The following is a 15,862-nucleotide window of genomic DNA, read 5'->3' on the forward strand; positions in this document are numbered from 1 at the left end:
GTGGCACAATGAATCCTACAAAGTAAATATCTAACAGGTAAATGCCATAGATATCTCTAAACAGAGATAAGACACATTGTACTTTTCCACCTGCTCTCTCAAGGCAGTGTCAAAGAACCAGGGTGCAGTTCAAGAGAAGATGTCACCTAGGAAAGCAGAGCTATACCAAGTGAATGCTTGATAGCAACTGGGATGTAACAGAGAAAGGAGTGCACATTAATCTGCCATTTAGCCATAGATGTGAGAAGAAAATACATCCTTTACGCAAGTAGAGAGCCTAGTGCCAACAACAACCAACCATTTCTGACATTGAGTCCACACAGATCTTACTTCATAAAACGATGAGCAAAAACTGTGTGTTGGGGAAAACATGACATAAGAACTATGGGGCATCCCTGGTGGCACAGTGGTTAAGAATCCACCTGCCAATGCAGGGGACATGGGTTCGAGCCCTGGTCCGGGAAGATCCCACATGCCGCGGAGCAACTAAGCCCATACGCCACAAGTACTGAGCCTGTGCTCTAGAACCTGTGAGCCACAACTACTGAGCCTGCATGCCACAACTACTGAGCCTGCATGCCACAACTACTGAAAACTGCGCACCTAGAGCCCGTGCTTGGCAACAAGAGAAGCCACCGCAATGAGAAGCCCGCGCACTGCAATGAGGAGTAGCCCCCGCTCACCACAACTAGAGAAAGCCCGCACGCAGCAAAGAAGACCCAATGCAGCCATAAATAAAAAAAAAAAAAAAAAAAAAGAACTATGAAAAAATGCCACCCACAAGGTAAAGGCAACATAATCTCTGAATAAATTAAAGAAATGATACCTCTAATAATGATCTAGAATTCTGAAGAAATTTTTAGTAAAATGTTTGGAATTCTCTATACTATACACTAATTCATTCAAAAAAAACGTGTATTAATTGCCTACTAAGTACCAGGCATTAAACTAGGTGCTGGGAATACAGTAGCAAATGAGAGTGTATAAGGCAGTGGAACATGATACTGAAAATAATTCTATTATGAGGGGCAAAGGCATTTCTAGAAATGGGAATGCCAACTGAATCTGCACTACAAAGGATTATTAAAGCATAGTTCTTCCCAACATCATAATCTGTCACCTCTGCAATCTCTGCAATTGTGGTGAGGCTTAGAGCATAACCCACGTTCATCTAACACTTACCCACTTTCCTCTTGAGCTGCACTATCATCAGTATGTAAGGTAACCATTAGAGCAATCCCATGTTTGTTTATTCAATAAAACTTTCAAAAGACCTTCCTCCAAAAAACAAATAAACAAAAACCCTTCCTCTAGAAAATAGGATGGTAATGGAAGAGAGACTCTGGAAAGGTATATAAAGGGAAGAATATAAAGTACATAAAAGTGTCTGTGCTCACTGAGAGCTTCTGACAGTTCTGCACTGGCTGACCTGTCATATGGAGCAGGATAAACAAAATATGACAGTAAAGAAGATATAGCATTAAGAAGATACTAGGCTGAAATGAAAAGATATGAACTTAGACAAAAGAACCTCATTTTTTTTTAAAAAAGGAAGATGCAAGGAAATGAAAAATGCAATTAAAATTCATACAGAAATCAAAAAAGCACAGAACTAAAACTGTGGAAAATGAATCTGTAAATTACAAGAAAACTTGAGATACTGTTCCAGAAGGCAAAGGAAAAGGACAGCAAAAAGAAAACAATGAGGGAAATTGAAAGACAGAGGAAGTATTTAATAATACTCAAAGCAAAACTGAAGAGACTAGAACAAATGGGAGAAAAGCAACCCATCAAGGCATAATATATGAATAACACCCTGAGCTGAAAAAGATCTTGAAAAAGTTCACTACCTTTTCAGCAAAATCAATTTTAAAAAAAGCCAAACTTGCAGACATCCTAACAAAATTTTTGAAATACAAAGGACGAAACTTAGGCCAACCTCAGACTGCTCTGCAATATTAAATGTTAAAAGAGAATGAAAAATCTACAAAGAATTTTGAAGAGAAAAGGTTATTTTTCAAGAGTCTTTCACTGAGTCAAGTTGTTTGTCACATGTAAAAACAACAGATTTTCAGTTATGTAAGAACATATATATATCCACCTTGTTAAAAATTATCTGAAGCATTAAAATCAGTTCAGTGTAGCATAAAGTTGAATAATTCTTGTAAACAGAAATACCAAATGATTTTTGTAATCTTAAGAGTAAACTCAATGCAGATATTCCTGGAAAAGATATGAGGCAAAATCAATGCTTGTAATAATGCTGAACCTAGAACGTTCAGCCTTAACATCAGTAAGGAAAGACACTTCCTCAAATTCCTTTTGTCCCAATTCCATATGTCATGGCAAATTGTTTTGTTTTTTCTAGTAAGCAAGAAATATTGCCGTTAACATGTTTTTTAAATTGTGCTTCTTCTTAAAAGGGAGCTGGAGATGAAAAGAACATCTGATGGTCTGTGCTCATTTTCAAGTTCCACATCTTAAGTGAGATATTCATTAAGTGGAGGGGTATCCTAGAGTATAGTAAAACACCAAAAAGCCATTTCATAAGAGGAAAGGTCTTAGAAACTGGTATTCTTTAATCTGGAAAGGAGTTAGCTGAAGGGAGATAGGCTGGTTAGCTTCAAATATATGATGGTTGCAATGTGGAAGAGAGAAACTTATTCTGTGATGCTGAGGGTATAAAATGGACCAGTGAGTAGAAGTTACAGAAAGACAGATGTTTAACTCAGGAAAAAATGTAATACCCTGGAATTCCCAACAATGACCCACAATGCTTAATGAAGCCATATCTTTATCACTGAAAGTAGTGACCAGAAAAACCATAATCACCTGTCAAGCAAATTACAGAATTCTTCTATGCGTGATAGGGAGTAGTCTGGAAATGCCCAGGGCCCTTTTCAAATCTGAAATTCTATTAATGTACCTATCAAAAAGTGCGTTCCCTGGGCTTCCCTGGTGGTGCAGTGGTTAAGAATCCGCCTGCCAGCGTTCAAGCCCTGGTCCGGGAAGATCCCATATGCCGTGGAGCAACTAAGCCCATGCGCCACAACTACTGAGCCTGCGCTCTACAGCCCGTGAGCCGCAACTACTGAGGCTGCGCACCTAGAGCCCATGGTCCACAACAGGAGAAGCCACCTCAATGAGAAGCCTGCACACCGCAACGAAGAGTAGCCCCTGCTCGCCGCAACTGGAGAAGGCCCACATGCAGCAACGAAGACCCAATGCAGCCAAAAACAAAAATAAATAAATTTTTTTTTTTTTTAAAGTGCTTTCCCTACTAGAAAACTACCCAGAATTTCTGAATGACCAGGATGCAAACAAAGAAAACATATCCTGAGGACTGATATTTAGTGGTCCTGATGTTCTATAGAGAGCCACTGTCCTCTAATTTCTGAGTGAGCTAAGTAAGTACCACTTTTCAACCAGGTGACTTCTCAGAAATTCAGTTTACCAAACCCAGCAGGTTTCATAGTAACTTTGTTGGTATCTTTCCAAAGATATAGTAAAAAATTGCCAAGGATTCTTTAATCAGCCTGGCTACAGCAGCCAAACCACTTTCCATCTGCTCCCTACCACATCCCTGGCTTTATACAGCTAATAATCAAACTCTCTGACAGGTCACGGCAGAGATGTTTAACCACAGGAGGTAGGGTAACTAACATGGTAGCTGGAAATGAAAAGCACTGACCTCTTGCTTCCATGGCAGAGAAAGTGCAGAATCAGGAGAACCAATACCTTACAGACCACAAAGTACTTTCAACTTGCAGGAGCTTCTGGATATATTTTCTTCTCTCTTCTCCTTCTGTCTAATTGTACTTCGCTATTTAGGACGATTCACCAAACTCTGGAATTACTTGCCAGTGCCATTTGTGCTTTGTTCTGCACCTGATCACCAAGAACTCTTCTCTGCGTGGATATAGCTAAGGGACCAAGATAGGCCATGACAATCACTCCTCATACCCTGTATCTATAACAATGAAAGTTCAAATTCCAGTTTCCTCTCTGGAACCCAACTCCATCTCTCAGACTCCCAGCCCACAGACTGGTTTGTAATCACACATTTCAGGTCATTAATTGTTTTTTATTAGGGCATATGCCATATATTACACCACTTCCCTACCTCAGTAATGAGCAAGGCCTCTCTTCCAGGCTAAGAATGAGAAAAAGAGTCTTCACGCAAGGTCTCTGCCCCTGCCCAGAGGACATAAGCAACAACTGACCCTACTTATGTCCAAACACAATATGAAGAAGAATACTTCTCCTTCTGCCCAGATAGAGCTCTGTATCCATCCTAGAGGGCATCAAAGAGAAGGGATCTCTTTAACTGCCAATTACTTATAGCTAATCTGGTCTAAGTAGCAAACTGTCCAACGCTCTCCCAGTGTAAATTTATCTGTCCTCCCCTCTTGTTACAGTTTTTGGATCAATCTTCTTACAGGCTTTGGTCTGAGCAAGTGAAAGTTGTGTTTGAGTGAGTATACTCTGCTTGCGACCACACAGGTCACACACATTTGGGTGTGCGGGTGATCCGTCTGGCTAGCTAGTTCTCACCGAAAGCTATATGGACAAAGAAAAATATGCTACACTCAATTCTAGGGAAGCAGCATGGTGTAGAACACAGATAACTGAGCTGAGAATCAAGAGATGTGATTTCTGGACTCAGATTTCCAATGACCCTAGCCAGGATGTTAGCCAAGTTGCTTCATTAAATATTAATTTTCTTATTATAAAATGGAGGGAGAATCCATCATGGTTCTAAGCATATTATGAGGATCCAAATCTGAAAAATATGACAACTCAAAAGTATAAAATGACCCAAATATTCTCATAATGTTCTAGGGTCTCAACTTAAAGAGGCCTGCTTCATGGTTATACACTGTATAGAGATCTAAAGTATTTTTAAAATAAAGGAAAAATAAATATTAAAAAAATTTTTACAAATTAAATTACAGGTAGTACTGATATCCATTTGAGTTCTACGAAAGAAAATGGCAATCCTTTCTTTTTTCAATTACTCAGTGGTTTTCACTTACTCTGGTTGTCCATTTAGGCTACTCCTACCTTCAGATGTGGCTCATAAAATCCTACACTATAGTGACTGACAAAAAGATTCCATCTTGCTTCAAAAATCCCTCAGGGCCAAGGTACCAATCTCAAAGCTCATGGTTTTAACATCTGGACTATCCCTTTTACCAACTGTTCCAGTCCAGTAGGTTGTTGACCCCCCTGACAGGCCTTCAAAACTAAATTGTGTGAGGTTCACAGGGTTTGATGCCCCAGGGAATTGTCAATAAAGCAGTGGGATAAAACAAAGTTGAGAGAAAACCAAACTATACCATCTTCCCTGGATTCCAGATGCTACCCTGAAATCACATACTCAGCCAACCTCAGGTGAGGCTAGTACAACAGGTGAACCATCCGTGGTGACTCTGAGCTCACCCGGCTGGAAGAACAGGCACCTCCCTCTCTAGCTGCCACATTAGAGCTCACTAATCAACTGAATTTCCAACTGGGGCTCTAACAAGAAACAATCAACTTTCCTTTGGGTCTCTTCCTTAATTTATTACATTAATTACTGTAACAAAGGAACTGTGTCATCTCCTCAAGTACCATAGCTCTCAGCTTATATCTCCAATGGGGATCAGATAAAGACAGACTAAGAGTGCCAATTTGAGAAGATGGATCCAATTCAACAGGGCTCATCTGACCATGTGTCACCTAAGGACAGAAGAGCAAAAGTGTAGCATCTCCCACTCCCTCAGTGTTTATAACCTGCATCTCATGAATAGTTTTATGGTCCTCACAGGCTGCTATTCTCAGAGTAAGATTATGAGGCTTGACCTGTTTCATTTCACATAAGCAACTGACACTTCCACTAGACATAGCTATTCAACAGGGCTCAGGTTTAGAGCCTTGGTGTTTGTCAATACTGCTCTGTGCCAGCATACATCTCACAATAGGCTGAACAGCATACTAAACATGTAAATAATTCAGTCCCAACCCTATAGGGATTCATTGGCGGAACTGGTTCACAGAGAAAACCCTTACCAAGGCCTATGTATAAGTAAGCCAAGAAGCAGAAGGCAAAGATCATCTAAAGTAAACAATAAAGCTCTACCATCCCCCCTCCCCTAACAACTGAAGGGCTATGTAGCCCTTTATAATTTAGTTCTTTTCCCCAGAGGTAAACATTCTGTACTAAAGAGAAAGAGGTGATGTCAAATTCTCAAGAAAAAAGTGAATAGTGGAGTTAGCTTAGGAATCAGGAGATCTAAGAAATTGGGCCTCCACACAGAACTGTTGTGGCAGAGCTTTTCTCACCTCTAAAACAGGGAATAATATGGGTCAAGTTCATAGGAATGGGGGAAAGGAAAAAACCTAAGCAGGGACTTCCCTGGGGGCACAGTGGATAAGACTCTGCGCTCCCAGTGCCGGGGGCCCAGGTTCGATCCCTTGTCAGGGAACTAGATCCCACATGCATGCCACAACTAAGGAGCCCATGTGCCACAACTAAGGAGCCCTGGAGCCGCAACTAAGGAGCCTGCCTGCCGAAACTAAGGAGCCCACGTGGTGCAACTAAGACCCGGTGCAACCAAATAAAATAAATACATAAATAAATATTTAAAAACAAAACAAAACAAAAAAAACCTAAGCACTTTTCAGGAAACATGAGGAATTACCTTCATTTTTATATTCTAGACCTCACCTCCCTTCCTAAGTCTCTTACTTAACTACTATCCTATAGCAACTCTAAAGAGCACACAAAGAAAACTTCTCTATCAAAAGATAGTATCTAGGGACTTCCCTGGCAGTCCAGTGGTTAAGGCTCCATGCTTCCACTGCTGAGGGCACAGGTTTGATCCCTGGTCGGGGAACTAAGATCCCACATGCTGCGTGGGGCGGCCAAAAGAAAAAAAGATAGTATCTACACTGTTAGACTAACCATAAAAAATGGTGGAATTCACACACACATCCCTTAGGATATCTAAGCCAGATTGACTTCTCCAGCCTCACCTCATGGCCACACTCTGTTCTTTGCAACCCATTCCCACCTTACTGCCTTTTGGCATTTACCTCAGACATTCCCTGCTCACATCCTACCTCCCAGTGCGCGTGATGATTTGATTAACATTTGTTTCCTCCACTGGACTGCACGCATCCTGGGGGCAAGGGGCTGCATCTCTTTTGCTCACCATTGTATGCTAATAACAGTGTTTAGGTCACAGTGCTCCCTCAATAAATATTCTGGTCAATAAATGAGTGAATGAACACTGCTTTCCTCAATGGGCAGAATCGTAACACTGCCAAGGCTGCCATTTCTCATCTCCATTCTTACTTGAGCTTGATCTGTCACTAGTTATAAGCTGTCTCAATTACCTAACAGTCTTCAAACTTACTCGAACAGAGTGTGGATTCCTCTTTCTTCTAAGATACAGATAAAGGATACAGATTTATCAAAAGTCTAGGGGAAAAGTAAGAAAACAATCCAGTCCCCACATTTCTTAAAAAACGCCTAACTGCTCTGGAGTATTCTCAGCCTTCAGTCTCATCCATGCATACCTGCTACCCAAAACAGGGCTAGCCCACAAATCAGGAGTTCTGGACATAACCAATCCCTTGGAAGCCTCGTACTTAAATGTATGATACATTCTATCAGACTTAAAACATTCAGTTAGCACATTTTAAACATCTATGAATCAAAGGTGACAGAAGTCAGAAAAGTGGTCATGTCTGGAAGGTTGTTACTGAGTGGGAAGAAGCATGAGGGAACCTTGTGGGGTGCTGGAAGTGTTCTATTATCTTGAGCTGGATGGTAGTTATATAGCTATGTACATATGTAAAAACTGTGTTGTACACTTAAGATTGGTGTACTTAATGCACTTTATCATATGCACATTATACTTAAAAAAAAAAGGTAAAATAGTAAACACCTATGAATAAAAGGACTGTATTACTGGATCATGGTCCTGGTCCTAAAATAGCATTTTATGTGATCACGGTAAAAGGGAATCATGCCATCAATCCCCACAGGATATTTAGGGGAATGGAAAGAAGGGAGGGAAGGAAGGAAGGAAGGAAGGAAGGAAGGAAGGAAGGGAGGGAGGGAGGGAGGGAGGGAGGGAGGGAGGAAGGAAGGAAGGAAACTACATTTAAGGATTACCACGTGTTTGACTATATTGTGAGGAAATTTATAGATCTGTTGGAGAGTCTGAAAGAATGAATAACAACAAACCAAAAACAGTGAGGTACTTAATGATATTAAATCCTGGAAAAAAACATAAGTTGTATAAGAAAACATAACAGGGGACTTCCCTGGTGGTCCAATGGTAAAGAATCCGCCTTCCAGTGCAGGGGACGTGGGTTTGATCCCTGGTCAGGGAACTAAGATCCCACATGCCGTGGGGCAACTAGGCCCGTGCGCCACAACTACTGAGCTCGCGCACCTCAAATAGAGAGCCTGCATGCCGCAAATTACAGAGCCCACGTGCCCTGGAGCCTGCGCGCCACACTAGAGAAGAGAAAAAAACCGCACACCACAACTAGAGAGAAGCCCGCGCACCGCAACAAAAGATCCTGCATGCTGCAATGAAAGATCCCACGTGCCGCAACTAAGACCCGACGCAACCAAACTAAAATTAAAAAAACCAAACAAACATAATAGTAGTATACTAAATGGTTCAATAATAAATATTTACTTAACACAATAAATAATGGATACTGATGAAACCAAACATTTGACTTGATAAGAAGGGGAGGGCAATAGGAGTGTATATTATTTATTACTTAGAAATATGGAAGTAAATACAAGAAAAAGACTAAAAATTTTAAAGCGGGTGCCTGGTGGGAGTGAGACTTGGTGTGATGGGAAGGGGTAAACAGTGGATTACTGATTTTCATTAAAAGCCATACCACTATTTGACTTTTAATATAAAGTTCATGGGAAGACAAAAACAAAAAAAGTACATGTATTAATCTGATAAATAAAACATTTTAAAATAATTTTATATGGTTATTATAGTTCCATATAATTAATTAAAAAGAAATAGATGCAAAGTTCTAAGAGAGCATAAAGCAATTCCTATTCAGACAGAGGTTGTATATTTAATTTTATTTTTCATTTGTAACATTCAAATATTTTAGTTTCATTGTAATAGTTGTTTCCTGTCCATCAATGGACACTGATTTTTAAAGGGGTCATTACTCCATTACAATAAATACAGTAAACTGGAATGCTGAAAAAATAAATTAAAAAATAAAATAATTTTATAAAAAGTTAAGGATACACTCCCCCAAATATTCCTGGATCCCCTTGACAGGTTACTATAAAATATATTAATCCAAAAATTTATCAAAAATCTTATGAGAGATAGGAAGAGGGGTAGCAGAAGTGAGGCAGGTGTGGCTATAAAAGGGCAATGTGAGGTACCTTGGTGGTGATGGAACTGTTCTGTACCTTGACTGGTGGTAATAAAATTGCATAGGACTAAATACACACACTCATAAATGGGTACAAGTAAAACTGGGGAAATGTGAACAAGCTGGGTGGATTGTATCAATGTCAATATCTGGTTGTGACATTGTACTATACTTGCATGACATTACCACTGGGGGAAACTGGGTAAAGGGTACAAGGGATTCCTTTGTATTATGCTTACAGCTGCATGAGACTCCTACAGTTATCTTAAAATAAGAAGTTTTAATTTTAAAAAAACACAAGAAAACCTTCTAGACCCTTTTTAAAATTTCTACTACCTCTGGTGTTAACAAATTTTATTTATTTACAATTGATAAGAGCAACCCAATAATTAAGCTAAATTCATCTCTAATTTGAAAAGGTGTTCTCTATCCAATACAGAATCCTAAGAACTGGTGAACAAGTCTATATGTTCTTCTCATCGCCTGATAGGGTTTGACAATACTCCCTCTGTCTTTAAAAGCTGAAGATTTTTTTTTTTTCATTTTACATGTCTTCATTAAAGCCTTCATCTCATTTGGTCACCAGCTCTGGTATGTATTTCTTAGGGATGAAAAGAACGCAGAGTATCACAAACAAAGACAAACCTTGGTTTTGTATAGAGGGAAGTTTATTTTTATCTTTCTTTAGTTCTCTTCCTAATGACGCCTAGCATTTCCCTGGCAGCACACTGAGCTAATTTTTTGAGGAATAGCTTACCAAGATTTCTAGTCTCCTTTGGGGGCTATAATTGTTAGCTAGAAGTTACTCATGCTAACAAAGTGGTTTGGACTTTCTGCCTCTTTTATTTATTTATTTATTTTTTGGCTGCATTGGGTCTTCGTTGCTGTGCGCAGGCTTTCTCCAGTTGCGGAGAGCGGGGGTCACTCTTCATTGCGGTGCGTGGGCTTCTCATCGCGGTGGCTTCTCTTGTTGCGGAGCACCGGCTCTAGGTGCACGGACTCAGTAGTTGTGGCTCGTGGGCTCTAGAGCGCAGGCTCAGTAGTTGTGGTGCACGGGCTTAGTTGCTCTGCGGCATGTGGCATCTTCCCAGACCAGGGATCGAACCCATGTCCCCTGCATTGGCAGGTGGATTCTTAACCCCTGCACCACCAGGGAAGTCCCCTGGACTTTCTGCCTCTTTTAAATGTAATACTATGCACACTGAAGCTCATCTTCTAGTTTTCATTCCCCACACACAGCCAAGATATTTCGGAAGTATAATCTTGAACAATTTGCGAACCTAAGTACTTGAAAGAGCTTAATGTCATGAGAAAACCTAAATATGTCACTTTTGTAAAACATTTATTAAAATGTCAAATAAAATGAGTGTCACTGCTTAAACCCTTCCACCTAGAAGAACTTATCAAGATGGTTTCTGGAGGTAAAGTCATGAGAAACCAGCACAGTACAATGGAAAAAAAACAAAACAAAACAAAACAAAGGAGGAGATAGCAAAAGCTCAAGTCTACTCTTTACTCCCCCCTAGATGTGTAAGAATCTTGGGCAAGTCACTGCACTTATTTGAGCCTCAGTTATTTCACCTATAAAAAGCTGAGATAATTAGTATACCATACACAGTTTAATACTCTCAGTAGGAACTGGAACAGCACCCTGACAAGAAACTCATTAATATTCTTACAACAAAATGAATAAATATTTACTTGAAATAGAACAACCAAAAAAGGTTATAAATAGCCTCATTAGCTGAAGTCAGGTTTGTGCCTACCTTACAAAAAAACTTTCAGCTTTCAGAACTTTGGGGTTTTAGAACTGCAGAGAAGGGACTGTGGACCTACACAGAAGTGTTTACTGTCAGAAAGTCAGTTTGCTAATGCACAACAAAACATTTTCTCCCATTCCAAGACTAAAGTTTTTAAATAGCCTTTGGCCTGACTTTAACAAAAAGTCTTTTAAAACTAAACAATGTCAGGACTTCCCTGCTGGTCCAGTGGTTTAGACTCTGCACTCCCAATGCAGGGGGACTGGGTTCGATCCCTGGTCAGGAAACTAGACCCCGCAGGCTGCAACTAAAAGATCCCGCGTGCCGCAACTAAATATCCCGCATGCTGCAACGAAGATCCCGCACATGGCAACGAAGATCCCGCATGCCGCAACTAAGACCCGCCACAGCCAAATAAATAAACATATATAAAAAAAAAAAACTAAACAATGTTCACTGGTAACAACTCTGTCCACACACAACTGTCAATGATTTGTCATATGTGACTTCTTATGTAAACTAACCCATCGCCCTGGCCCCAGTAAATGATACGAATGATACCAAGTCATCTCAATCTTTAATTTACATTTTTCAATTTTCTAATATAGATTTTATTTCCTCCACCTCCAAACCCTTCTATGGACAGAACCACATATCTACACCAGTCCCTTAGTGTAATGACCATGCCACTTAAAACATGAAGTGATATACTTTCACTAAGAGTTACAGTTTATCCTTGAATTCTTTCTCAGTTCTTGGGTAGATAGATTTAATCTCATCAAATTTACTGATATGATCAAGAAAAAAAGCCTAGGCAGCTCGGAAAAAAATGTATTGGAAAGACTAAATAAATATTACCATTTCTGGGATAACTCCAGGGACTTCTGTACATTTTTCCATGCTTTCTATGCATTAAAAAAGATTATTTTGTGTCCTAATTTTTTTTTAAAGTTAAGCATTTATCATCATTTGACCAGAAGCTTTAAACTGCTTGGGAAGCGGGAAAAACAGAAGTGGAAATTCTCCAACGTCTTCGTCCCTGAATGGATCTTTCACATCATGATCAAGCAGTCTTACAACTTTCTAGTTGCCTTTCCATTTTTAACATGTCTTCTTAAAAAAGCAAAAACAAACATAAACTCTTACCATCAGTTGAGCAAAGAGCTTAACTAATTCATCATTTTTTCTTTCACCTAATTTCTAGGCAGCACTTGTGACTAACCACCATCACTTTGTGGGCTTCTTTGGTCTTGATTGAAAATGTTTAAAAATTTTTTTTAAAGATGCTTTTCTCCTCTCCACAACCTCTGAGACTATGCCAAGTGACCATCTGTTTTGCATGGTCCTTTTGATCCCTTGCTTTCTAATAAAATGGCTTTTAAGTCTTTAAACTTCCGGTGGGTTGTTTTTTAAAATCTTTCCACTTTTCCTACTGTACATACTTGATCGCAGCTCAATTTCTTAAAAATGAATCCCCATATGATAGATTTTATTCCTGCTCTCCCTGAAGAATGTTGAGCTTAATCAAGATTATGATCACTATTAAATAGTGTTGACCTACAGAAACGTTTATCAATTCTTGTTTGTTCCTCAAAGCAAAATCCAGGTTATTTCTTTGCTTTATGGGATCTAAAACTGCCAACTGTGTGAAGTAGTTTATCTTACTCAAAACCACATCTTCACATTTGCTGTCAATAAAGTATTTAACCAATCTATGTATAAGTAAATAAACCCCACATTATTATTATCTGGCCTAATTCTGCAGCTTCTCCAATCTCCATTAACAGTTTCAACTCAGCCACATTATTTTGATTAGGACTGTGACATTCTTATTTAAGTAAGGATTTCGAACCTTATAAAAATTTAATCCCTTGCAACCTGTATCATTCCTATGAAGTGCAGAGCCTAGCAGCACCACATTTCAATGATTAGTTTCCTTCCATCAAGTATCTGAGATGTGATACTTGTATCATTATTTTGATACATTATTTTGTATCATACTTGTGATACATTGTATCATTATTTTGCCTACCAAGAAAGGAGAAGGGAAAAAAATTATATGAGTATGACAGAAATGGTACTCATCATGTTTATGTAACACTTTAAAACAAATCTAATGCTTCAGATCACAAATTCAGGTAAAATATATTATAGACTTGTTGTTGGAAGAAAATGTCACTGTTATATTACCTACCCCAATGTAATCTTGTTCAAACTGAATTTCTTTCTTATAGGAAGGCTCCATAAGAAAAAGACTACTACCAGACACTGTCCTGCATTTCCCTCTTTGTCAGAGAGTGTTATGGAATTCATCTGAAATCCACACTGCCAGGATTTCAAGCTCTGTTAGGACTGGAAGGGCCTACTAATACAAACCACAGAAACACTACTACTAAAAAAAGCAATTATCACTAGCAAACTAAGCAACATTAAAGCATTTTTACTAATAAAGCAAACAACTTGGTCAGTTAAACTGAAACCCTTTTAACCACCAGAGAAAAAAACAACACACACTTGAATTAACAGCCACTGGTTTTAAAGTTCACAATATCGGTAATATGTTATTGTACCACTTGAGTGTATGTGGTGAGAACGTATGACTTCAAGTCTGATATGCAGCAAATCCTGACAAAGAAAAGCAATGTGAAATCTGCCTAGAGGCTCACCTAACATTAGAACCACATCTGCCTAAAAGTTAACAGATTTTTCTTAGCACCGACCCCAAGTTCATTGAGAACCTTTATTCTAAAATTTTATATCAAAAATAGCACATTTTTTCAGAATGGCCAATAGGTCTCCTTGTGCACTGCAACTGCAAAAGCTGATGATATAAATAACTAAAAATAGAGTGTACAGGTATCCTGCACCTCTCAGCTACCTCAAATAGCATACAATATAACAAACGTGCTGAGAGCTTGATGTCCACAAGCTGCATTCTACATAACCCAAGGACAGAAATAAGACATCTCCTATACATTAGGTAGGAATTTTAGCTTCCAGCCAATTACCAAAATGGCAGTCTAGCCTAAGGGATTTCTGTTTCCTATCAGCTTAATGTAAAGAAAAAGGGAAGAGGCAACAGGAAAAATAATGAAGTAGTAGAAGGGTTAGTAAAGAGCAAGCAAGGAAACTATATGAAAATTTACAAAACACAAGTCAAACAAGAGAGCATCTAGACATCATAAGACATCTTCATCCTCAGGCTAATGAATTAGGTACTGAGACTTCCAGAACATAGTTACCTATGCATTGAGAGGAAGTCGAAATACCACAAACCTTAAAATTTAATTTTTAGGCTGGGAGCAAAGTGTACAGTCCCTGAAAACTTATTTTTAAAGAGCTACCCCAAACAAAGTTGCTGAGGTCTCACTAGAAAGAGGGAAGGTCATGATAATGGGCTTTTCCCTCTGAGGAAGGAGAAAACTCAGAGGCCTAACTCACCCATTACTCTAGGCACCCAAGGGCCAATCAACAGAAGAGTAAATCCCACTCCTCAGGGAACTGGCTACAAGGCCTCCAGTTCTACCCTTGGTGTCTTCCAGACATGACTGCAGTTTTCACCATGATTAACTTCCAGGAATGCCAGTCAGGGAAGCAGCCAAGAAAAAGGAACATTTTTCCACCTCACTGTCAGCTAGACCCTTTGGAACAACTGCAGACAGTGCCTCTATCTCTCTTCTGGGCAGAAGAGTATTCAGCACCCTCAGGGAAGTGCCTAACAAACCAGTAACACACTAGCACCACAATTCTCCAAGATGTCTACTCTGACCATCTTATTTAAAGCTGCAACCTTCCTACCTCCCCCACCTATCCTTCCTCCATACTCCTAATCTCCCTTACTCTGTTCTATTTTTTCCCACATTACTTATCACCCTCTTTATACTATATAATTATTTATTATGCTTATTTATATTTCCTTTTGTTAAAAGACAAGATCCATGGGGTTGGGATTTTTTTGTCTATTTTGTTCACTGATAGATCCTAAGCAGCTAGGACAGGACGTCACATATAGCAGGAATCCAATAAATATTTATGGAACGAAAGAAGTAAATAAGAAAAACTAAAAAGACCTCTTGGAGGTCAACAATACCCAGAGGGCCCAACCATGCCTATATTCCTCTAACAGAATCAGTCTGGTTCCCGTGACCGACCTACATTGCTTCTGTCTGCCATGTACTACTACCTCTCCCCCTCCCCTCAAGTCTTCCATCAGCTAGGATATATGGGACCACAGTACTGCTGCAGGCACTAAAGGGCACAAATGCTTGTCCTTGAGTCTGAAGGATTTCTAAAGGCTTTCACAGTCTGTGCCTTGTTCCTAGGTTATTCAGTTTGGGATAAAATGTGTTAAATGGAAGTTACCTTAACATAAAAGAAGGTCTTAAAAAAAAAATCACAAGAAGTTTCTGTTTTCAAAAATCAAATTCCAATTCAATTCAGCAAGCACTACACATAAAGTTATATTCAAAGCACTGGGGTGGAAGCCATGGGAAACAGGAGACTCAGGTCTCTTAGGAGTCTAGAATGAGGTAGGGAAAAAAATATATTCACATATGATTAAAGACAAGGTGTGATACAGTGCTATAACAGAGATCCTAGCAAAGAGCTAAAGAGATACAGAGGAATACAAAATCGATTCTGGAGATATAGGTAGGTGGGAAGAAGAAAGTTAAGAAAGTCTT

The 15,862-nt window shown here is 39.3% G+C and overlaps 1 protein-coding gene across 7 annotated transcripts in view; it reads right to left on the minus strand.

The window, feature by feature from the left end:
- ZNF609 (zinc finger protein 609) overlaps window positions 1-15,862 on the minus strand; it is a 221,035-nt gene that overhangs the window by 190,642 nt on the left and 14,531 nt on the right. The window lies entirely within an intron of this gene.

This window comes from Balaenoptera musculus, chromosome 2, assembly GCF_009873245.2.
Source record: "Balaenoptera musculus isolate JJ_BM4_2016_0621 chromosome 2, mBalMus1.pri.v3, whole genome shotgun sequence".
Classification (NCBI taxonomy): domain Eukaryota; kingdom Metazoa; phylum Chordata; class Mammalia; order Artiodactyla; family Balaenopteridae; genus Balaenoptera; species Balaenoptera musculus.